Source organism: Macaca fascicularis, chromosome 10 (genome assembly GCF_037993035.2).
Source record: "Macaca fascicularis isolate 582-1 chromosome 10, T2T-MFA8v1.1".
In the NCBI taxonomy this organism is placed as follows: Eukaryota; Metazoa; Chordata; class Mammalia; order Primates; family Cercopithecidae; genus Macaca; species Macaca fascicularis.
The window spans coordinates 58990037-59016134 of NC_088384.1; the positions used below are offsets into that span (position 1 = coordinate 58990037).

The 26098-nt window shown below is 43.7% G+C and overlaps 1 pseudogene; it reads left to right on the forward strand.

Moving 5' to 3' along the window:
* Nucleotides 1-11907: 11907 nt before the first annotated feature.
* LOC141407772 (uncharacterized) lies at nucleotides 11908-16387 on the forward strand (annotated as a pseudogene).
* Nucleotides 16388-26098: the final 9711 nt, after the last annotated feature.

A 26098-nucleotide genomic window follows, 5' to 3' on the forward strand; every position in this document is an offset into this window, starting at 1 on the left:
TTATTTTTTAACCCATTGGTTGTTTAGGGACATGTTTAATTTGTATTTATTTGCACAATATCTGAAGTTCTTGTTGTTTCTTTCTGGTTTTATTCTATATTGTCAGAATAGACATGTGATATAATTTTGATTTTTTTAAATTTGCTCATTTTGTGGCGTAATATATGACCCATCATGGAAAACGTTCCATGCACAGTTGGGAAGACTGTGAGTTATGCAATTGTTGGATAATATGTTCCGTAAATGACTGCTAAGTTATTCTGGTCCAGAGTTCAGTTTCAATATGCCGTTTCTTTGTTGATTTTCTGGCTTGATAATCTGTTTATTGCTGAAAGTGGAATGTTAAGGTTTCTTACTATTATTTTCTTGCTTGCTATTTCTCCTGTTAGATCTATTAACATTTGCTTTATGTATTTAGGTGCTTCAATATAGAGTGCATATACAATTACAATTATCATATTATCTTGTGATATTGACCCCTTTATAGTTATATAATGGCCATATTTGTCTGTTTTTATAGATTTTTGCTTGAAGTATATGTTATCTGATATGAATATATCTATACCCAGCTGTCTTTCAGTTTCCATACTTATAAAATATATTTTTCCATCAGATCACTTTCAATTTATGTATATATTTACAGATGAAGTGAATTTCCTGTAGAAAGTTTATAGCTAGGTCTTGTTTTTAATCAGTGTAGCCATTATATGTCTTAAATGGGATAATCTATTTACATACAAGGTAATTATTGATAGACAAGGACTTGGTACTGCCACATTATTACTTGTTTTCATGTTTTTCTTAAAATTTATACTTTCATTGATTGATTGGTTGATTGATTTCACTATCTTCCTTTGTGGTTAAGTTTTCTCTATCAGTGTGTTTTGGTTTCTTGTTTTATTTTTTTAATTTTTAGTGTATCTACTACAAGTTTTTGCTTTGTGGTTACCGCAAGGCATGCAAAGAACATCTTATGCTTACAATAAGTTATTTTAAAGAGATAGCAACTTAATTTTGATTCAAACAAGGGGAAAAGAAACCACTCTACTCTTCAACTCCATCAATCCCTCACATTTTGCATTTCTGATGTCTTAATTTACATCTTTGTATATTGCTTATTCCTTAACAAATTATTGTAATTGTTATTATTTGTATTGTATTTTAACCTTCCTACTAAGGATATATAAGTGGTTTACATTCAATTATTACCATATTAGTGCATTCCAAATTTGTCTGAATCCTCACATCTACCTGTGGGTTTATACCTTCAGATATTTTATGTTACACATTGCTGCCGTTTTCTTTCAGTTTGAAGAACAATATTTAGCATTTCTTGTAAGGCTGGTTTGATTACAATGAATTCATTCACTTTTTGTTTGTCTGAGAATGTTTCAATCTCTCCTTTATTTCTAAATGATAGCTATGCTGGATACTGTATTCATGGTTGACAGTTTTTTTTATTCAGCACTTGAATCTATTATCCTACTCTCTCCTGGCCTGTAGTGTTTCTGCTGATAAATCTGCTGCCAGGCATATGGGAATTCTCTTATGTGTTATTTGTTTCCCTTTTCTTAGTCCTTTCAGGGTCTTCTCTTTGTCTTTTACCTTTGAGAGTTTAATTGTAATATGTCCTTGGTTGCCTTATTCAGATTAAATACGATTGGTGACTTTGACCATCCTAAATATTTTAATCTTTCACCAGGTTTAAAAAGTTTTCTGTTATCTATTTGAATAAACTATCACTTTTTCATTCTTAGTTCCCCTTTAATGTCAATGATATGTAGATTTGCTCTTTTGTTGTTGTCCCCCAAATCTCATAAACTTTCTTTGTTTCTTCTCATTCTCTTTTATTTTCATTCTACTCTGAATATGTATTTTCAAAGAGCTTGTCTTTGAGCTCACTGTTTCTTCTGCTTGATCAGTTCTACTATTAATGCCTTCCATTGGATTTTCAATGTGTTCAATGAACTTTCCAGCTCCATGATTTCCATTTGATTTTTTCCCATTATTTTGATTTATTTGTTGAATTTCTCTGGTAGATTTCTGAATTGTGTTTCTACTTTCTCAGTGTTCACAGGTTCTTCTTAAAACAGCCATTTTGAATTCTTTGCCTGCCAGATCATTCATCTGTATGTCTTTAAGGTCGGTTGCTGGCACCTTGCTTTTTCCATTTGGTGAGGCAACTTTCCTAAGCTATTATTAATATTTTTAGATATACATCTCCTTCTACACATTGATGAATTAGATATTTGAGTCTTCTCAGTTTGGGTTTCTTTGTGACTACTTTTCAGTGGACTTATTAAGAAATTTTGAGTGGACTCGCAATTGTATTCCATTGCAGCATTAGAGATAGCCCAGATCCCGCATTAGACGTAAGTCTTGCGATGGCTGCACCACTGATGCACCATTTGCTGAATGGGCCCACGGGTGATCCATAGAGTCCCCTGGCTATGGGGTGAACACGTAAGGCCATCAAGCCTGTAGAGTCTGTGTGTTGTTTCACATGAGGCTGTTGCTAGCCTCACCTCCTCTTATGTCCTTAGCATCCTCACATGGTTCATCCCTTTTGGCACTCATGATGCCACTTGTGGGCTGATACAGGAGTGAGTCTACTGTGAAGGCACTCAGTGTAGTGAAAAAAACAAATATCAACCTCTTGCTGACTTTTTTCAATGTAAAACTATAAGCCCTGTGGGAGGTTCTGCAGATGGTACCATAATGGCCTGAGGGAGGAGTATCACAGTCACAGAGTTGGTTCGCTCACTGTCTAAGCCATGGTTTTACTCATCTTCACAGTCCAAACGTGCTTCATAACCTTGTTCATGCATTGAGGTTCTGTTCTCATAATGGTAATTTCACATGTAGACAGTTGCTCATATTGATGTTTCTATAGGGGTGTGATAGCAGGAGAGGTCTGCACCACTGTCTTGCTCAGCCTCGATCATTTTTTTCTAACAAGAATTTGTCTCCTCCTCGTTTTTCTTTTTCTCTTAACCGACCAAGTTTAATCTTTTAATCCTTCTCCCTCCTCTGCTTCTAATGTCATTGTTTCTTTGTACACCTATCATATCCACTATGCTACATGACCTTCAGTTGATTAGATATGATATATAAGACTTAATGTCCTATAAAATAGAGGTAATAATAGTGTCTAGTTGATAGGAAGGTTAAGAATATTAAATGACACCATTGATGTTAAATGGAAGTAACTTTCTGAAATGTATTAATGAGATGTGATTCTTTGTTCTAGTCTCTTTATAGACTAGACTGCTTTGTTCGAGTTTTCTCTTTTCAGTCACAGAAAGCAAAACCATTGTAATAGTAAAAATGAAATAAAATTTAATTTAAAATTGTGTTCTACTCTTCTCCTTGTTCAGCCATGGAAAGCAATAAAATTGTGATAGCAGAAATTAAAAGTGAGCAGAGACTTATTTAAAAATTGGCATTCTCCTTTTCAATGCCAAAATAAGACCTAGACAGTTTGAATAAGGCAATAGTCTCCAGAAACAATTTATTGAAGAGAATGTGGGTTTCTAAATCCTAAAGAGATTTTTTACGTATGTGAGTCAAGTTTGGCTGCCTTGAATCCTACTATGACTTTAAGGGAAGTTCTAGGTAGGGTGGAAATTGTCAAAGAAAAAAATTGCACCAGACAAAGTTAACCACATAAAAAAGCTATTATTGAAGGTTATCGCAAAAGGGTAAAGAGGCCAGTACTTAGTCTGAACTCAGCTCCACTGAAACAAACAGCAGTAGAGATTTTGAGTTGGGATGAGGGGGAGATCATAGACCACCTTTCTTTGCTAGTTGTCTTTTTCCAAAGGAATGCTAAACTATCTTTTTATCTTTATGACAGAAGGTAATTTTACAAATTAGATCAATATGCTCACCAAAATTTTGCTCTTACTCTCTCATGGAGTCTGGGAGATAATGGTGTTATCTTTCTTGAGAATTATATTTCAAAGGGATGGCACTGAGGTTCTTGAAATGGACATTTCTGAAGTGTAAAACTGGCAAGTGAGCTCTTACAAAGATGTCTATGTCAAAGAGGCAGAGAAATAATTTACAATGATAACATTTCTAGAATATTAGAAAGAAAAGAAAAGAAAAGGAGCCTAGAATCAGAAATAATCCTGTCTAAAATTTTATCAAGCTGAAGGGATTGTTTTAGTCAAAGGTTTAATGTAAGGGGAAGTTCTATGAACAAGAGGAAGAGAAGAGCTTTGAACTACACAGGAAGGAGAAAGTTCCCAGGAGATGTGAACTTTCTCAGTGACTATGGCTCTGCCTGTGTCTCTGATCAGGTATTGAGCCCCAGCATCCTCCTGGGACTCGCTCAAAGAGATAGATAAGAAAAAATAGACCAAGAAAGATGAGAAAATATGGAGGCTGGTGTCTTCTCTAGTGCACATAGGGTGGCCCAGGAATGACAGAGTGGCAGGACAGCGGGAGGTGCCTTAGAGATCAATTCCCTTACTCTCAGCTTGTGAGTGCTGCCTGAAAATCCAGTCTCTCCAAGCTTAGTGGGAGGGGGACTCATAAATGGGTTGACTGGACCAGTGGAGGCCCCCGGTGGGACATGCTGGCCTCAGAATGTGAGGTCTAGGAGGCTAGAGGGAAATGGCATTGGGTGACCAGAAACTGCATCAGTGGGTGCCAATACATGCAAAATCAAAGAGAAGATGAGCCACATCAGCAGATATCAGTGAAGAATGTCCAGAGAAGACTCCACTGACCATACACAGCACAGACCAGCCTGTTCCTGAGGACAGTGCAAATGGCGCCCAGCAGCAAGGGAGGCTGCTTCGACCCTGCCCACGCCACCAGCAGCTTGGACCCTAGAGTCAGATGCCACCACAAGGCCTAATTCCAGTAGTCGGTTCACTTCTCAGGAAGACGGGAGCCTGCACTCAGCACCATCCCTGTGGCTGCACAGGGCCAAGTACCCGTGACCGGGCGCTCTGGGTGCAAGCCAAGAAACAGCAGAACCTAGGGTGGCCTGTCGGTGAACTCGGCGACACTCTGACCATCTAGGAACAGCCTCAACAGCCTCAGCTGTGGGGTCAGCTGCAACTGCCACCTGCTGACAGCGCATGGGAGCAGTAGTGGCAACCCTTGACCCTGTCCCCGCCACCAGCAGCGTGGACAGCAGGGCCAGAGTGTGCCTCCGCCCCTAAGACCTTAGGCCATGCAGCTGCAGGAGGACATGAAACTGCCGCTGACACAGCTCCCAAAGGCTATGCAATGCCCAGCGAGGCGACCCTGCACTCTGGGCGCGGGCCAAAGATCAGATACTACCATGAAAGGACGGTGAACTTGGTGACCCTAAGGCTCGCAATGGGTTTAGCAGCAGCTGCCACCTGGAACCAACCCTGACCGCATCACCAGCAGCAGGAACCCCAGGGCCAGATGCCGCCTCAGCGGCTAATTCAGGTGTTCCTCCTCCAGCTGCAGCAGGGTGGAAATCCGACGCTGAGCCCTATCTTGGCGGCTGCACAGAGCCCAGAGCCCACACAACGCGCTCTGGATAAGAGCAAAGGAAGAGCGGACTTAGGGTGGGAAGACCCTGCACTCTCAGATCCTCAGGCCATCTGGGGTCAGCCCTGCCAGCCTCGGTCTAATGCTCCGCTGCAGCTGCTACCTGCTCGTGGCGCCCAGCAGTGGCAAACCCGGCCTCTGCCTGCCACACCAGCGGCCCCGAAACCTTAGAGCCAGATGCCACGTAGTGGCAAAGTCAGGCAGTGAGCCCACAGCTGCAGGAGAGCGGGAACCTGCCCTTCGGCGGATTCTTGGAGGCTGCACAGTGCCCAGCGCCCGCCACCCAGTGCTCTGGGTGCGGGCAAATGACCCTCAGGCCATCTGGGACCGGACCAGCCCTGCAGCCTCAGCGGTGGGGTCAGGGGCGGCTGCCAAGTGCACACTTGAACTATAGCAGCTGTGGCAGCCGCGGACCCTGTGCAAGCCACTGGCAGTGCAGACCCCATGACCAAAAGCCTCTGAGGCACCTGACTCAGGCGGTCGGCCCCCCAGCAACGGAAACCTTCCCCCAGAGGGCAGAAACCTGCAGCTCAGCCCCATCCCATCGCCTGCACTGTGCTCAGCGCCTGCCAACAGCAGTGAGGATTCCATGGCTGGAGGCCTTTCCAGGGCAGGAACCTGCCGCTCTGCCTATTCTAGGCAGCGGCACAGGGCCCAGCGCCTGAAACCCCGAGCTCTGGGCGCGGGCCAAGGAAGAATGGACCCTAGGCTGGGACAGCGGTGCACTGGGCGATCCTCACGCTTTATGGGACCAACCCTGCCAGCCTCTCCTGAGAGCTCAGCTGCAGCTGCCACCCGTACAAGGGCACGGCAGCAGCAGAGCAACCGGGCACTTTGCCTGCACCACCAAGAGCCCAGACACCGGGGCCAACGCCATCTCAGCACCGAATTCAGGAAGTCAGCCCTGCAGCAGCCGCAGGGCAGAAACCTTTGCCCTCGGCCCAGTCCCCCTGGCTGCACAGTTCCCAGTGCCTGCGACCCGGAACTCTGGGCGCAGGCAAAAGAAACGCAGACCCTATGCTGGGATAGTGGTCCACTCCATGACCCTGAGGCTGTCTGGGAAAAGCCTTGCCAGCCTCCATCATGGGCTCAGCTGCAGCAGCCACTGCACATGGGTGCAGCAGCCTTGGTGGCGACCCAAGACCGTGCTCTTACAGCAGCCAGGCGGACCCCAGGGCCAGAAGCCGCCCAGCGGCTAATTCGGGTGGTCAGGCCTAGCTGCAGGAGGATGGAAACCGGCTACTCAACCATTTCCTGGAGGCTGCCCTATGCCCAGCGCATGAGCACCCTGCTCTGGGTGCCTGCAAGAAAGAGCTGACTCTATGGTGAAAGGGCCGTGCCCTCAGCGATCCGCAGGCGGTCTGGGAACACCCTGCGTGCCTCTGCTGTAGGTTCAGCTGCAGTGGCAACCTGCAGCAGCTGTGGCAAACTCCGACCCTGCCAGCGCCACCAGCAATGCGGTCCCTTGGGCCAGAAGCCTCCAGGGCACCGAAGTCAGGGTGTTGGTCCTCAGCTGCAGGAGGACGGGAACTGGCGCTCAGCCCCACCTCAGAGGCTGCATGGTTCCCAGAGCCAGGGCCCAGCTCTTCTAGCGCAGGTTGTGGAGGGGCCAGGGGCAACCCAGGCTTTAGGGCAGTGTCATGATCACAGCTCACTGAAGCCTCAACCTCCTAGATTCAAGCTATGCTCTCACCTCAGCCTCCTGATTAGCTGGTAGCTGGACTACAGGCGGGTGCCATAAAGCCTGGCTATTATATTTTATACATATTTTGGAAAGACAGGGTCTCACCATGTTGCCCGGGCAGGTCTTGAACGCCTGCAGTTCAAGCGATCCTCCCAACTGGACCTTCCTCAGTGCTGGGATTGTATGTGTGAGCCACTGGGCCCTACCTGCCGCTTTTATTATAAGGATACTTGTCATTGGATTTCGGGCCCATCCTAATCCAAGATTAGATGCCCTTGTCTGAAGGTGCTGGACTTAATTACATCTGCAGAGTGTTTCCCAAATAAAGGCACATTCACAAGTTCCAGTTAGACATATCTTTTAATTGACCACCATGCAATCCACTCGAGGAGTATTAAAATGCCAGTGTGGACTGAGGCACCAAAGAATGACATTATTATATCAAACACATTGCCTTCTTTGTAGTGACCTGTGGGCTTGGAAACAGAACCATTTGCAGCTGTCAGGGAAGTGCACAGAGCCTGACCTTTCCCGCAGCCTCTTCCCCACTGGCCTTCCATGAGAGGATCACCCCTTGAGAGTGTGAGAGATTCCTCTTAAATGCTAAAGACCACAGGAGCATTTGGGAGGGGGAAGATGTTTAGGGAGCAACTTAGTTGCCCTGAGGTGCCCATCACCCTTCACTGTTTCAGCAAGGATCTGGGAATGGGAACCAGGCATAAGACAGATACATGTGGATGAGAAGAGGCCAGAGTCTTTCTCTGTGTAGGCACCACCCAGCCCAAGAGGAGCATTGCTCCAGAAACACATGCACTCATGATGTTAAACCCAATCTATTGAGTACTTAATGCGAACTGGGAATAATTTTAAGCACTTAAGCTGTCATTTATATCTCCCCTACCAGTGTTGCACATGGTATTAAGCATTTGACAAAGTGTATTGTATTAACTCCTGCAGAAAACCTAAAAAGGGGAAGGGCAGTATAATTAATAGAATTTTCCATATGAAAAGATGGGGACTTTAGTTGAGGTCACAATTTATATATGGTATTATATTGTACTTCACACACGTAACATAGTAAGTGTCCTGGAGAATCTTGGTCTCTTAGTCTATATAATAACATAAGCAACTTTTGTGAGATTAATTGTTTTTCCGAACCATGCCTGGAATATTTGCATAACATTCCAGTGTTTAAATATGTTGTTTATTGCCAGGTGTGGTGGCTCATGCCTGTAATCCCAGCATTTTGGGACTCCAAGGCAGGTGGATTGCCTGAGCTTAGGAGTTCAAGATCAGCCTTAGCAACACAGGGAAACCCCATCTCTACTAAAATACAAAAACATAGTCAGGCGTGCTGGGGTGTGCCTGTATTCCCAGCTACTTGGGAGACCGGACAGGAGAATTTCTTGCACATGGGAGATGGATGTTGCAGTGAGCTGTGATCGTGCCACTGCACCACAGCCTGGGCAACAGAACGAGACCTCGTCTCAAAAAAAAAAAAAAAAAAAGTTGTTTCTCAAACCATTTTCATCTTCGAAACATTTCAGGCCTCCTCCAACTAACCAGCTTATGTTAAATTTTGTTTTATTTGAATTAAATTTAATTTCAATAGTCACCTGTGGTTATTGGCTACTGCAGTGGATAGCACAGAGATGAGAAATAATAGAAACCTTTTTTTTTTGTTTGTTTCAATGGTGAACATTGTCAAAAGTTCAGTTCCTGTTTTATGTAAGATTTTGGTTTATATTTTCTCAAAGAAGTGAAGTACAAAAAAGAAAAAAAAGAAAACAAAATGATGATCCAGCAGAACTTTGGTAAGGAAGGGTGAAGAAGAGACACTTAACTCAGGGTGGAGACAACAGAAATGACCTTGTTTGAAATGCAGCTCCTGTCTGTGTGGCTCTCTGTGCTCTGTTGGGGCATCAGTTCCTTTACTTCTTAGTTAAATCAGTTATTTCGATGGTACAATGTTTTTTTGTTCAATAAGTGTGATATTTTGCACAGCTGGTTTATTTCCAGTATGGAAGCTCTCTGCTCAATCGTCTTGATTTCTCTGGGCTTTTTCCCACTCTGCAGATGTAAACATGGCACCTGTATATCTCTCTCCAGGTTCTGATCTAGTGTGACAGTGTCTATGACTTGCCCACCTAGAGAAATACACACATTGCAACTTGAGGAAGAGAAAAAGAGGGCCCTGCAAAAGGCATCTACAGGCCCCACGTGCTGTTTACCCTTCTTATTTATTGGTGAAGTGACTCCTCATCCATTTATTGGGCAGTTGTAAGCAAAGGAATTAACTGACTATGACAATTCATCTTGATGTACAAAACTTTAGTCTGTTTTGAGTTTCCACTGTTGGGAAATACCTAGTTATACTAATAGTTATACTAATTAAGAACAGTTACAGATAGTATAGTGACAGTCTTTTTTTTTTTTTTTTTGAGACAAGCTCTTGCTCTGTTACCCAGATTAGAGTAGAGTGGCATGATCATGGCTCACTGCAGTCTCAACTTCCCCGGGCTCAGTGATTCTCCACCCTCAGTCTCCTGAGTAAGGGGGAATACAAGCACGTGCCACCGTGCCTACATATTTTTTGTATTTTGTTTTGTTTTGTTTTGTAGAGATGAGACTTGGCCATGTCACCTAGGCTGGTATTGAATTTCTGGTCTCAAGTGATCCTTTCTCCTCAGGCTCCCAAAGTACTGGGATTACAGGTGTGGACCAGCATGCCATGCCTATAGTGATATCTTTAAGTAAGCCTCTCCTTGCTTCTTTTGAGCAATTTTTCAAAACAACAGACACCTTATTAAATGAGAAAGTTGATCGGTTTTCCTAATGGCTGCTAATAAAGTAAAGAACTAAGGAACCTCTTTGATTTCAATGAAGTCCCTACAGATGTTATGGGCTACTTGTTACTGACAAGTATGGTAGGAACTATAGGTCAAGCTGTGATCGGCAAATAGATCTTGCTGAAGAGGAAGAACGATTGGCTAAGATAATCCCCCGGGACAGCTGGCATACGTTTAGACAAAGCTGAATTGAATGCTTTCTGAGGAGGAGTGTGTTAGTCTGTTCTCACAGTGCTATAATGACATACCTGAGACCGGGTAATTCAAAAAGAAAAGAGATTGAATTGACTCACAGTTCTGTGGGCTGTACAGACTTATGTTTATAGGGAGGCCTCAGGAAACTTATAATCATGGCAGAAGGCGAAAAGGAAGCAAGCACATATTCACACGACTGAAACGAGTCAGGGGAGGTGCTACACACTTTTTAAACAAGCAGATCTCAGAGAACTTTGTCTTCAGACAGCACTAGGGGGATGAGGCTAAACCACTAGAAATCACATCCATGATCCAATCACTTTACACCAAGCCCTTCCTGCAACACTGGTCATTACAATTCCACATGAGATTGGGAGTGGAGGGTGCAGAAATCCAAACCATATCAAGAAGCATTTTAAAAGTTGAGGGAAGTTCTAATAGATGGCAAGTCAGGACAGGGAATTCCATCAGCATAATACTCCTCTCAATCCACGCCAAAGTGGGAGAAAGGGAAAAGTGCAAGGATGAAGACGGGACACAGCAAAATGACAGGATGACTCACAAGATGGCCCCTGTGGAAAGCATTTACTGACTCAAAATCCAAACCATGAAGACAATAAGAGCAAATCTGCTGAGTTTCTATGCTCTTTATGTTTATTAGGGAAGGGCAAAAGCCAGCCCCTTGACATTGTTATTGTTAATTAACATCATCACTGCCTGCTCTTAAGTGTCTAGATACTTTCTAGAATCTAGTATTATTTTCACTCAAATGATTTTTGGATATGCCCTGTCATGCATGTGATATTGCAGAAACATCTTACATTAACCACAGCAAGATAGCTATGTAATATGTGGGATCACTTTAGGGGAGTGTATTTCTACCCTATTTTGAGATGGAAAATGAAGTAGAGATGTCCATTTGTCAATTTCTTCTACATTATGTCAAATATTCAAAGAGATTATTTTATTTATTTCAAAGATGCATTCATGTTGAAATTAAAATTTAAATTAAGAAAATTTATAAACTGAGTCAAAAGAAAAGTAAGCAAGGCAATTGGTTAAGGTGTCGGTTAATGCCACCATACTTCTGTATGCCCTGGAAGCATCAGGCATAAATGACTTTAAAGTATTCGGCATGTGGCCAGGTGTGGTAGCTCATGCTGTCATTCCAGGATGTGGAGAGGTTGAGGCAGGTGGATTGCTTGAGACCAAGCAAGGCAACATGGTGAAACCCCATCTCTATGAAAAATACAAAAATTAGCCAAGCAGGGGGGTGCCTGCCTTTTAGTACTAGCTACTGGAAAGGCTAAGGTGAGAGGATCATTTGAGCCCAGGAGGTTGAGGCTGCAGTAAGCTCTGGTTGCATCACTGCACTCCAGCCTGGGTGAAAGAGGGAGACCCTCTGCCCAGGACTCTTGGGATAGGACTATACCCATAGGGATTGTCCGCAATAACTTCACATTTGAGTGGAAGTGGAGATTATATGTACCAATGCCAATATGTAGCAAAAAAGAAAAACATAAGAAATCATGGCAGAAATGGCCCAAAGAATGAAAAAGGGTGGAGGTAATTGAGAGAGGCTTTCTGGTGATACAATTTGAACTGATTTCTGGAGAATGGGTTGAATTCCAATAGGGGGAGATGGACCAAGTTAATTTTGATGAGGGAAATGTCTTGAGCGAAATCTCAAAAAGGAAAACAGGCCAATGTAAAGTATTAATGAGCGGTCCGGTTGGTGTGCGGTGTAGGAGGAGAGTTCCAAGTGAAAAGGTAGTTGGTCTGATAGGTCAGGGTCTTGCAGGCAGAGGCAGATACTATCATTATTCCATTTTTCAGATTGGAAAACAGACACAGAGAGTCCAAGGTCACAAAGCTTGGAAGTGAATCTGGGCAGTCTAGGGGTAGCACCCTCTTCTTAAATGATCCATTAAAGGTTCTCTTCTGCAGGCATTCCAAAACTCTTCTCCATCTTTAGCTTCCGCAGAGTACCATGAGGCCCCCTGTCTACCTCACAGGACAGGGCCTCAGAAAAGCAACAGATCCCAACTCATACTCGCTTTTAAATAAAAAAATGTATAATCTTGCAAAACAAGAAGTGCAGAGGTTGGGCAAGAGCCAACATTGGTTAGTTCAGCAGCTCAACAATAAATCCAAGGACCTGGGTATTGGTGCACCTCTCCACACCACCATCCTCATGGGCCAGCTTCTACTTCCTCCTGAATGCTGTGTCTTTCCCTAGTTTTCTCCCTGATTTTAGCTCAAGTGCTGCTTCCTTCCTGGGGCCAGCCTTTCCTGCCTCCCTCGTGGAGCCAGTCCATCTTCCCAGGCTCTTGCAGCACACCTGGGTCTGCTGCACTTCCCCTTATTACATAATTCCGTGAATAACGTCACCTCTTTCTGTTAGACTCAAAGCTCCACTAGGGAAGAAATTCTGTGCATATTGCTCACTATTGAACCCTGGAGTCGACCACCCAAATATTTGTCAAATGAATAAATGGTAGCTCTACAGGCCAAAGGAACCCAAGAAACATGCAAACTACCAAAATACTCTTTACAACTCACTCCCCTCTGGAGAGTTTTCCCTGAGGCACATTCCTGTTGGTTTCTTCCCCTCAAGAAGCATTCTCCTTTCTCATTCCTATAAAAGACAGGTTTTTCTCAGATAGCCACACCATGCCCCATGCAAACAGATTTGGATTATTCTATCATTTGGACATAATCTATGCACCCTATGCAGGTCCACAGGGTGCTGGTTGCCCCAGCTGCTGCTGGTGGTCTTCATGTAGCCAAGGTATCGCTAGTGCATGTGGAGAAAACAGAGCAACTGGAGAGAAACCGAGGAGGTAAAAGTGGGCAGGGCTTGGTGATGTTTGGGGATATGAGGGATAAGACAGAGAATGGTCTTAGGAAAATCTCCTGTTTTTTCCTTTTGGATAATGATATAGATGAATAAAAGTTCCAATCACGGGGATAGAAAACACTGGAAAATATGAGATTCATTCAGGCAAGTCTTTCATACACTATTCCATCATCAGTTTCATAAGGGAAAGGGAGTCAGATCTCATCTCCACCTTGTTTGCTTCTATCATACTGTGTTCTACCTTGTTGGATCTAGTTGATAACTAGATGATAGCTTCGTACTGGTGGTGGACTTACCTACTAGTGTTTGCACCTCCTCCTTGCCAGCCTAGAAGCTCTGAGACAGCAGGAGCAGTGTGTGTGCACGCATGTGTGTGTGTAACTGGATTCCCCACAGCACATTATTGTTTCATCCATAGTAAATGGTGGAGGAAAATTTGCAGGCCTTAGCTGGACTACAGCATTGTGAAGGTCAGATAACCACATTTGATAGACAGGTTGGATTCTAACCTTGAAGCAGACAAAATGCCCATCTTATCAGCCTCACTTACACCGGCTGTGCCTTTCCTTTGTGGTTGTATGTTTGAAGAGCTCATGCCAAAAGCTTCTTAAAAAGGGGATTGGACGTTCACCAGCCTCAGGCTGCATGGCAGGGTGACTGTGTCTTTGAATATCCCAGCTGGAGGCTGGTCATCCTTTAGTCTTTGAGTGAATAGACTACTCAGGAAGGCAGGGATGCGTGCAACCTCCTTTCTTGTTAATGAGTTTGCATTTTATTTTGGCAGATCTAAAATAATATTTCAAAGGCAGTGTAGAAGCAGATAGGGACATTACTTGTAATCGTTTAATATTGCTTGACATGACATTTGCCTACAGAAAGAGAGACAAGCCACCATCTTCAAGGGAGGGCCAGAAGTGTTAAGTGCATCATGTTGAATACAATTTTGTTTGGTGATCAGGCAGCCCTGGGGTCAAATCCTGTCTCTATTGCTACCAATTAAGCCACTTAACTCCATCTGAGCCTCAGGCTGCCCATCTGTGTAATAAGCAGTAATAGCAGCTCTCCTGCAGGACTATGGTGAGAATTACAGCTCAGGCAACGATCATCATACTTTTTGGCACAGAGGTGTTCACTACCCAGGCAGTGTTATTATTATGTCTAAAGTCACAAAGGCAGTTTTTAAGAAAGATGGAAAGAAAACTTGTTTCTCTCAGTTCTGAGCTTATTAGAGCACACTGTTTTGCTTGAATAAAGCAGCCCTGGAGTCTCTCAGGGGAGGGTGTTTGTAACATCTGCTCAGGCACGGTTTCATTTACCATGAAATTCATTACCCAGAGACTAGCCCAGTACAAGTTGTGGGGAGATACTCATGTGAGTTGGCGAACTTTTGGTCAAATATTTTCCCTAAGCGCAGGTCTCTATGGCATTCTACAGAACACTCTGCATCCTTCTAAGGGACACTGGAAGAGCAAATGGATTGTACAGTGAGTTACAAATAAAATGGCCAATCTCAGCATGAAAGACTGAGGGTGTTACCTAGTGAGGACGCAGACCACTCCATCTACATACAAGCCCATCTACATACAAGCAAACCACGAGCCTGCCAGAAAGAAAGAACATGCTATATAAAGGTTTAATAACAGTGATGAATATTTGAACTTCAGCTGCTGAGCAGTTCATTGGCCTCCCTTCCAGGAACAGAAGCCAAAACACATCAGGATTCTTGAAGGCCCTGAAAGGTAAATGAGAATCCTAGTGTATGGCAAAACATTCCCACAAAAGAAGGGCTCCGTGTGTAGAGACTTGGAAAGGATTCCCAACTTCAGTCCCTTCAGAACCAGAAGCAAAGGTGGGGGACAGCGCAATTAAGTGGCCCTAGAGATTTGCAAGGAACTAGAGCCTTCCAGAGAAGTCCAGTTTTCCTATGCAGGGAGAGGACTGGGAGTTCTCTGGTCACAAGCATTGTGCCTTTGTTTTCAGGAAGACTTCTGGAGTCCCCCAGCATTGGAGGAACATTGCCTTACTGCGGACTCAAGCACAGTCTCTTACCTGGTAAGAAAAATGGAGCTGCATGCAGCTGCTGAAAACTTTATCCAGAAACCCAACGATGTTGGCACAAAGAAAGGAGGGCTGTAGAAAAGTGACCATGGAAACACATTGAGCTCTTAATCTGACCCATTTCTTCTGGGCCAGGCCTGGAGCCAGGAATGGGGTGATGAATGAGGCCTGAGCTGAGATCGTGAGGATGAGAGGGAGTCCACCCTGTGGGGATCTGGGATGATGAAAGGGCTCCGCAGATGGGGGACGCCCTGGCGAGTTCTGCTGAGTGGAAAAGGGCTTGGAGTAACTGAGGTCAGCTGGATTCCTTAAACACTGCTCAGAGCCCTTGAAGCCATCTAAGGGCACACTTCTCAGGCCTGCTCCAAGCCACGCTCAACTGGGAATCTTTTAAGGACAGCTTCTCTGTTAGGCTTGGCTGAGATGGTGTAGTTTTTCCCCGCCGCGGTAGTGGCACAGACAGTAAGTGTTCAGGAGCCGGGCCTCACAATGCCGTGGACTAGGGCAAAGGAGGACCCCGTCCTCTCCCAGCCCTAGGCTAAAACACGGGAGGACCCCGACCGGTGGCTCCATGGACCCCTGCAATGCCAAGAGCTAGGTTATGCTGCTGAAGGACCTCTCCGCCCTGGACTAAGGCACCGGAGGATCCCGGCCCTGCTGCGCCCGGCGGTGTCCTGGACTGTGCCACTGCAGAACTCCCGCCACTCCACACCCTGGACTCTGGCTCTGGAGGACTCCGGCCCTGGCTCGTCCTGAACTACTCCTGCCCCTCAGCGCGCTGGACTGTGTTTCCAGAGGACCTGGTCCTGTGGCAACTTGGGCTACCTCGTGGACTCCAGGACCCCAGTCCTGCCGGGCCCTAGACCAAGACCCAGGAGGACCCGACACCCCCTGTACTAGGGCACCAGAGGACCCATACCTTGCAGTGCCCTGGATTACAGCTGGGAAGGACCCCCAATTCGCTGAGCACTGGACTCCAGCACAGAGGGATCCCCGCCACGGAGATATGGACCACTCCTGCCCCACCGCACCCTGGACTACCGCACGCCAAGACCCTCGCCTGAACGCCTCCTACACTCTGGCATGGGAAATCCGGCCTCGCAGAGCCCTGGACTCTGGCATTGGTGGACTCCCACTCGGCTACGTCCTGGACTCCTGCACCAGAGGACTCCTGTCCCCCCGCACCCTGGACACCTACACTAGAAAACCCTGTCCCGTCTCCCCCTAGACTATGGCAGGGGAGGACCCTGCAAACCGACTCCGGCACAGTAACATCCCTGACCCGTCATGGGCTGTATTCCAGCACTGGAGGACCCCCTGCCAGGGCGCTCTCTGGACTACCCCTGCTCCACTGCGTCCTGCCCTACAGCACAGCAGGACAGCTGTCCCCCGGCGCACTGGACTGAGGCACAGCAGGACTGGGGCCTCCTGTGTGGCGAACTATAGGACGAGGTGACCCCCGCCCCTCCGCACCTCGGACTATGGCACAGGAGGACCGCCACTCGCGCATGCCCTGCACCACCTCAGGACAGGTCCCCCACTCTGCCACGCCCGGAATACAGCACTGGAGGACCCCAATCCCGTCGCTCCACGGACTCCACCACCGAAGACCGTCGCCCCCCTGCGCCCTGGACAAAGGCACGGGAGGACCCAGCCTCACCGCCCCGAGGGCTATCGCATAGGAAAACCCCCAGCCCCACCGTGCCAGAGACTCTGACAAGAGAGGACTCCTGCCCCCTGCTCCCCCGACTACAGCAAGGCAGGAACCACACTCCTCGGAGGTCCTCACTGTGGCAACTGTGGACCCCCGCCCTGGTATGCCCTGAACTAAGTCAGGCAATGACCCCGACCCCACCACGCCGTAAACTCCAGTATTGGAAGACCATTGCATTACTGTGGACTCAAGCACTGGACTATCTCAGGGCAGGATCCCTGTCCCACCAAGCCCTACTCTATGGCACAAGAGTACCCAGCCTCACTGCGCTCTGGACTCCAGCACCCCAGGACTCCTACACGGAGGACTCCCGCTCCTTCACAGTCCCGTCCTGGACTCCTGTACAAGAGAACCCCCGCCCGACTGCACCCTGGACATAGCAAGGCAGGAATTCCGCCCTGTGGCGCTCTGCACTGTGGCACCTGAGGATCCACAGTCCAGTGCGCCCTGGACTACTGCGCCACAGGACTCCTGTTCCGCCGCACCCTGGACTATGGCATCAGAGAACCCAGCTCCCCGCGCCCGGGACAAGGGCACCGGAGGACCCAGCACCCGGCGTCCTGGACTAAGGCACAGTAGGACTACGGCCACATTGTGTACTCCTGCACAGGAAGACCCTTGCAGGGCAGCGCACTGGACTGAGCTACTGAAGGAGCCCCACCCCTGCCTCACCCTGGACTAAGGCACTGGAGAACTCTTCCTCCACAGAGCCGCGGACTCTTGCAGGAGAGAACTTCCACCCAGCCTGCCCTGGACTGTGGCCCAGTAGGGCTCACACCACGTCATGGACTCCTGTACTGGGGGAAGAGTAGTGATAAATGTCCAGGTTTACTAGTTGAAAAGTAGCAATCAATGTGTTACAATGAATGGATTTGATGTAAAATTACAAATGCTGAAAACATTATGTGTAATTGCCTAGCCAGAACAATTACACAAGACAAAGAAATAAAATAAATCCATATAGGGAAGGAAGAGGTAAGATTGTTTCTGTTTTCTGAAAATATAATCTTAAGATAGAGAACATCTTAAAGACTCCACCAAAATAAATGGTTAAAGCCGATAAAGAAATTCAATGAAGTTAATAGTTACAAAATCAATATACAAATACCATTATTGTTTCTATACAATAATGACAAACTATTACCTGAAAAATAAATTGATAAGGCAATTTCATTCATAATAGAATCAAAACAGATATATAAATATATAAAAGACAGGAGTTAATTTAATCAAGAACGTGAAAGATTTGCACACTGAAAACTATAGCACATTGATGACAAAATTAAAATAGCATAAATAAATGGAGAGACATCCTTTATTGATGAATTCAAAAATTAGTATTTTAAAAGTGTCAATGCTACCCAAAGCAATCTACAGATTAAATGTAAGCACTATGAAATTCCAATGTCATTCTTCACAGAAATAGAAAAATTACTCCTGAAATTTGTATGGAACCACAAAAGACCCCAACTAACCAAAGCAATCTTGAACAAAAAGAATAAAGCTGGAGGCATCAGACGACCCAATTACAAACTATATGACCAAGCTGTAGTAATTGAAACAGCATAGCAGTGGCATAAAAAGAGACACGTGGAACAGTGAAAAGGGATATAGAACCCATAAATAAATCCATATGTCTGTGGTCAATCGGTTTTTTGATAAAATAACTAAAAAATACACAAAGAAGAAAGAAAATTATTTTCAATAAATGGTATAGAAAAAACTGACTATCCACATACAGAAGAATAAAATTTGACTTTTATTTTTCTCTTTATACAAGCATCAAATCAAAATTAAAAACTGAAATGTAAAACTACCACAAGGAGATAGAAAAGAAGACTGTCTGACATTGGCCTGAGCTATGATTTTCTGTAGATTATTCCGAAAGTACAGGCAACAAAAGCAAAAACACACAAATGAGATTGCATAAAACTAAAAAGCTTTTCCACAGGAAAAAAGCAATAATAGAGTGAAGAGAACCCACAAATGGGATGACATTTTTAAACCATACATCAGATAAGGGGGCTCATATAATAATATATAAGTAACTCAACCTACTCAAAAATAAGAAAAAAATTATGCTTATTAAAAAAATAAGCAAAGAACCTGAATAGACATTTCCTAAGGCATACAAAAAAGCTAACAGGTACATGAAAAAATCACAAACATTCCTAATTATCAGAGAAATGCAAATCAAAGCCACACTGAGATATCACCTCACACATTTTACTAGGGCTATCATAAAAAGAGATGGAAGATAAGTGTTGATGAGGACGTAGAGAAAAAGAAACCCTGTACACTGCTGGTCGGAATGGAAATTAGTACAACCATCTTGGAAAACAGTATGAAGCTTCCTCAAGAAATTATAAATATATTTACCCTATGATCCATCAATCTCACTTCTGGATATATGTCCAAAGGAATTTCAATCAGGATGTCAAAAAGAGACATCTGCAATTTCATGTTCATTGCAGCATTATTCCTAATAGCCATGAATTAGAAACAAGCTAAGTGCTTATCAACTGAAGAATGGATAAAAATATGCGGAAAAATTGGAACCCTTCTACACCACTGGTGAGATTTCAAAATGTAAAACAGTCTGGCAGTTCTTCAAAATGTTACACATAGACTTAGCACATGAGGCAGCAATTCCACTCCTGTGTATTTACCAAAAAGAAAACAAAACAAATGCTACACACAGTAGTACACAAATGTTTATAGCAACAAAAAGTAGAAAACAACAGAAATGTTCATCAACTGAGGAGTGGATAAATCAAATGAATCCATAAAATAGAATCTTATTTAGCAATAAAAGGGAAAAAAGTGTTAATGCATGCTCCAGAATGGATGAACATTAAAAATATGTGAAGTGAAAGAAGTGAGTAAAAAATGACTATGTGTTATAATGATTCCATTTATGTGAAATGTCCAGAATAGGCAAATTCATATTCAGAAAGTAGACGAGTGGTCGCCTAGACTAGGAGGGCTTTAGGAAAGGCTGGAGAAAATGGGGAAAGTTTGCTAATGGGCGCAAGTCTCTTTAAGGCACATTAAAATGTTCTAAAATTATACTATGATGATTATTTCTCCACCCAGTTAATATACTAAAAGAATTTGAAGTTTGTACTTTAAATGAGTGAATTACACAAAGTATGAATAATATCTCAATAAAGCTGTGGGAAGTTAAAAGTATATGTAGGATGCATACAAAAATCCTACTTATCTTTATACATGAATGAAATTCTGTCATTTGTAAAAACATGGATGAATTTAGAGGATATTATACGAAGTAAAATAAGCCAATCGCAGAAAGACAAATATCTCATAATATCACTTATATGTGAAATCCACAAATGTGTACTCACAGATGTTAGGAGTAGAATGGTGGTTTATCAGAGGCTGAGCGGGGCTTGGTGGGGGGAAGTTGGGAGTAGAATGATGGTTTATCGGAGGCTGAGCAGGGCTTTGGAGGGGGAAGTTGGGAGTAGAATGGTGGTTTATCAGAGGCCGAGCGGGGTGTGGGGGGGAAGTTGGGAGTTTAACGGTGGTTTATCAGAGGCTGAGCGGGGCGGGGGGGGGGAAGTTGGGAGTAGAATGGTGGTTTATCAGAGGCTGAGCAGGGCGTGGGGGGGGGGGGGAAGTTGGGAGTAGAATGGTGGTTTATCAGAGGCTGAGCGGGGTCGGGGGGAAGTCGGGAGTAGAATGGTGGTTTATCAGAGGCTAAGCAGGGCCGGGGTGCAGGTAAGTTGGGAGTAGAATGGTGCTTTATCAGAGGCTGAGCAGGGCGGGGGTGAAGTTAGGATTAGAATGGCGGTTTATCACAGGCTGATCAGGGCGGAGTGGGGGGTGGGAAAAGGGGAACTATTCAATGGGATAATGCTTCAGCAAGGAGAGATACATTCTGGTGATATGGTGCACAGCAAAGTGATAGCAGTTACTCATAATGAAGTGCGTATCTTAAAACTGCTAAAATACTACAACTCAAATGTTTCACCACAATGTAATAAATATGTGAGGTGGAGGATATGTTATTTAACCTAATTTGTCCATTTCACAATATTTACATGTATTGTACCACATTGTATCCATATATATTTATTTATCAATAAAAACAAAATTTTCAAAAGCGAGCAAAACAGTTGTGCCAGATCTTCATCTAAAGACATTTCTGAGAAAAATGTATCTGTTTTCTTTCAGAATAAATTTACAGTTAATAGATATCATGTTACCTAAAGTAAAGCGGATAATTTTGGCCATCAGCTTATACTGTGGGATAATCTCTTTTTGCTGACCTTGTAAAAGCTGCAGTGGATTAACAACAAGTAGGAAAGATTTTTATCATGATCAGGTAAAGGTTCTGCATGCTTCTATTTTGAATAATATTGTCCCCCTAGAATCGCAAAGTGTGAATGCCTTTTGTTTCAGAGGTCTAGCCCTAAATGGTTTAGTCAATTACATCTTGCATTCTAAAACAAGTCCTGGTGCGTTTAATTGTGTTTTTAATTTAACTATCATATATGTCTACTTTTCTGTTAAAAGTCTGTATTTTACAGAGGCCCTCCATACATATAAGTGCTTTTATGATAGTCTATCCACTAAATTTCAAACATAAGTTAAGGAACAGTTTTGCTTTTATTTTTTATTATTGTTATTATATTTTAAGGCTAGTCAAGTGAAGCAGTGGGAGTGGAGAAGGAACTGCTTTAATTTTTATATGTTGGTGTTACAGGCTGTATGTGACAGGCTATATATTTGTCGGCTGAATTTTAGAAACAAAGTGAAATATTTATTTCGTATTTCATTAGATATAGGGATGATGATTACTTCAAGGGATTGTCGCTAGACTGAAAGCATCACATCATCAATCACTTGGAAACAATATTTTGCCTATGTGTTCTGTTACGTTGACAAAAACTTTTATTGTGGCAATATACCTCACAACTGAAATATGTGAAAAATATACAGAAAAAAAGACAATATTTGTTATTAAGGGATATTTAGGCCTGAGCTGCAAGATGCAAATATTTAAAACATACACTTTTTAAAAATTACATTTAAAATGTAAATTGAAGCAAGGCATTTAGAAAAAGACATAATATCTACTATAAAAGTCGTAGGTTAGAAAAGTTAAAATACTAAATGAGAAAATAATGCTTCTTGGGTAGTTTAAAATCAAATATGAGTCAAAAAATTACTCAGAACATTTTGTTAGATTAATAAAATGTATACAGTTTCTTTGATATAAAATGAAATAAATGTCTGAAATAACTTCAATAGAATAGGCAAACAAGGGCAAAGGAGAGGTGTATGCAGAATAAAGTGAACATATTATTCTAACAATGAGAGGGACAGAATTGAATGATTGCTCTTGGAGACAAGGGATTTTAATGTCTAAGTCAATGACAAAACTTTTGTTTGCTAGTTAAAAAATGTACTTTAAACCTGGTGAAGGAATAAAGGGTGGTGGAGGGGATGATTCTTTGTACACTAAACTGGTTTTAATGACTATTGAATTAATCATAAGTTCAAATGATTTTATGGAGATCTTTTCTTTTTTATTTGATATTTCTGGACTGCTTCTCTCTTTGTATTTGCTCCATTTTTACCTGCTTGAACAAATTTTCCCCAGAAAGTTTAGGAAACACTGTAACCACATGCTCCAGCATGATGTGATCCCTGAAAGCATTTGCAGCTGGGGGAGGAGGCAAAGGGGCTTCTCTTTCAACAAATGCATATTAATCTCGGTGAAAACTCAGAAGTTTAAACATGGTCCTCCTTGGGTCATGTGGCTACCCCAGGACCAGTCATTGCACCAGACATAGGACATAGTCTCAAAAGCCAGGCTGGAGTCAAGGTTCTCTGGTGGAGTTTCCACTTTAGAAATGGGTTTTGTCAGGCTTTGTGTTTTCGTGTTACAGACATGATAGCCGTATATCTATCTATTCCACTTCCAGTGGAGATGAAAACCTAACGCATATGCCCACTCAATGGATTTTACATGAATCTTCATAGCAGCTTTACTTGCAACAGCCAAAACCTGAAAACAGTCCAAATGTCCATGGACAGGTGAATTTGTGACTGAAAAATTTACTATGGTATATGTATATAATGAAATAATACTCCCTAGTAAGAATAGAACAATTGATAGATGTAGCAACATGAATAAATCTCCAAAATAGTGATGCTGAGTGATGTAAAAGTATACCCACCCTATGATTTCAAGTATTTGGAAAGAAAAACTCACAGGGACTGCAGGTGGATCAGTGGTTGCCTGTGGATGGGATGGGGATAGGCAAGAGAAAGTGAGTAGAAAAAACACAAGAAAACTTTGGTGGTAAAGGTAATGGGTATGCTTTTTATTTGAGTATGTTGTTGGTTTTATAGAGCTACATATACCAAGAATAATCAAAATGTACAATTGAAGTATGTGCAGTTTATTGCATGTAAATAAACCTTTTAAAAATTAACTGATACAAATTGACTTACATGACCAGAAATCTGTTGAAAACTCTCATGTTTTCTTCCCTATTTTTATTCTTGTGTGCTCTTACAGACCGTGTGAACACATTTCTCATCTTACTGTTCTTTTATGTCTACATTTCTCCAGGTCAATATAACTATCACCATAATTTCTTGCTTTCTCTTTAGTTCATTAGTAATTATGAGTAATATATTGAAATGTTAAAGATATGTTCATGCATTCAGAATCCTCTGCTCTCTGATCCACATAATAGTGAATTAAGCTGTCAACAATTACACAGAATATTGCTCCTTTGTTTGTTTGTTTGTTTTTTGATGAAGTCTGTCTTGGTTACCCAGGCTGGAATGCAATGGCACATTCTGGGCTCACTGCAACCTCCACCTCCCGGGTTCAAGCAATTTTCCTGCCTCAGCTTCCTGAGCAGCTGGGATTACAGGCATCTGCCATCATCCTCAACTAATTTTTGTGTTTTTATTAGAGATAGTGTTTCACCACATTGGCCAGGCCGGTCTTGAACCCGTGACCTCAGGTGATCTGCCCACCTTGGCCTCCCAGACAGCTGGGATTACAGGCATAAGCCACCATGCCCAGCCAGAATATTGCTACATTTTCAAATAGCTACAATTAACCCTGATCTGGACACCTTGAGTTGATCATAGCTTTGTAAAAGAGGATAGCATTGTAAAACTATAAAAGTAGACTAATAATAAATAACAGAATGCTTTCAGCATAAGAAATAACACTATCCTAAGCAATAATAAATAAATAAATAAATAAATAAATAAAGCTGGAGGAATTCTATTATCTGACTTCATATTATACTACAGAATTATAGTAACCAAAAGAATGTGGTACTGGCATAAAAACAGACCCATAGATCAATGGAACAGAATAGAGAACGCAGTAGCAAATCTACATAGCTACAGTGGACTCATTTTTGACAAAGGTGCCAAGAACATACACTGGTGGTAAATGGTGTTGATAAAACTGGATATCCATATGCAGAGGAATGAAAACAGACTAGTATCTCTCATAATATATGAAAGTAAAATCAAAGTTGATTAAAACTCCAACAATAAAACTAGTACAAAAAAAGTTTGAGGAAAATCTCCAGAACATTGGTCTGGGCAAAAATATTTTGAGCAATACCCACAAGCACAGGCAACCAAAACACAAATGGACAAATGGATCACACTAAGTTAAAAAGCTTCTGCCCAGAAAATGATACAATCAACAAAATTAAGAGACAATCCACAGAATGGGAGAAAATATTTGCAAACTACTCTTCCGACAAGGGATTAATAATCAGAATATATAAAAAGCTCAAACAACTCTTTAAGAAACAATCTAATAACCTGGTTTTAAAAAGGGGGTAAAAGATTTGAATAGATATTTCTCAAAAAAAGACCTACAAATGGCAAACACGTATAAGAAACGGTGCTCAGTATCACTGATCATCAGAGAAATGCAAATTAAAACTACAATGAGATACCATCTCACCACAGTTTAAATGACTTGTAAGCAAGCCAGGGAAAGTCTACTTTGATTGACTTATGGTCCTAGTCACCTGGCAGTTCCTTCAGATGTGGCTTCCCAGGTTTGTGTATCCATGTGACAATGTGCCTGTGTGCCCTTGTGTCCACGTGACAGTGTCTGTGTGGTGGTATCTGACAGTGTGGAGGTGTGTCCATGTCACAGTGTGGCGGTGTGTCTGTGTGTGTGGCAGTGTCGATGTGGCAGTGTGTCTGTGTGTTCGTGTGAGAGTGATGGTGTGTCCCTGTGACAGTGTAGTGATGTCTCCGTGTGCCTGTGTTCATGTGACAGTCTGGTGCTGTGCCCGTGTGGTGACTTCTCCGTATGTCTGTCTGTCCGTCCATGTGACAGTGTGGCAGTGTGTCCGTGTCATAATGTCTCCGTGTGTCTGTACATGTGACAGTGTGGTGGTGTGTCTGTGTGTCCGTATGGTGATATCTCCATGTGTCTGTGTGTCTGTCCATGTGGCCATGTGGTGGTGTGCCCGTGTGGTGGTGTCTTCGTGTGGCGGTGTGTCAGTGTGACAGTGTAGCAGTGTTCCTTCTCCAGCGTGCGGAGCTGGCACCCTGCCCTCTCAGCCCAGGATGCCCCAGAAGGCCCCAGCTTGGCAGGCAGGAGGTGGCTCCTGTGGAGGGAGGTGCAGGGAGCCCCGAGAGCTGAGTTTGTGGGGTCCCCTACATTGGGTGGGAGTGAGGAGAAAGGCACCCAGGCAGCCAGGAGAAGGCTGGGCCTGCCCTAAGGAGGTGACCCGCTCTGGGCCTGCATTTCCTGGGCCGACTACTCCAGCTCAGTCATCTTGTCCTGAGTCCTTCCTGGGCCTTGGAGATTGCTGAGATTTGAAGAAGGGAAGGTCATCTTTGTTGCGGAAAGCCTGATGTGTTTCTCTATTGCTGTCACTTTTCAGCCTCATCGCTGGTGAAACATCAAATGTCGGACACCTTCTGCCAAGAAAACTCCTGGAAGTAAATGTGGGGACTGGCAGTATCCAACCAGAGGAGTCACACGCGGATTTCTGTTTGTTTGGAGATCTGAGTTTTTCCCTGTGTGTGGCGGAAGCGGAGCAGCTCTGCGGCGGGAAGGCAGGTGGGTTCTGTGCTACAGGAAGGTCCTGGCCTGGGGCGGAGGCGCCAGAGGGGATGGGCGGTCAGGGGCTGTGCAGGCCACCGGGCAGTGTGCATTCCCCCGG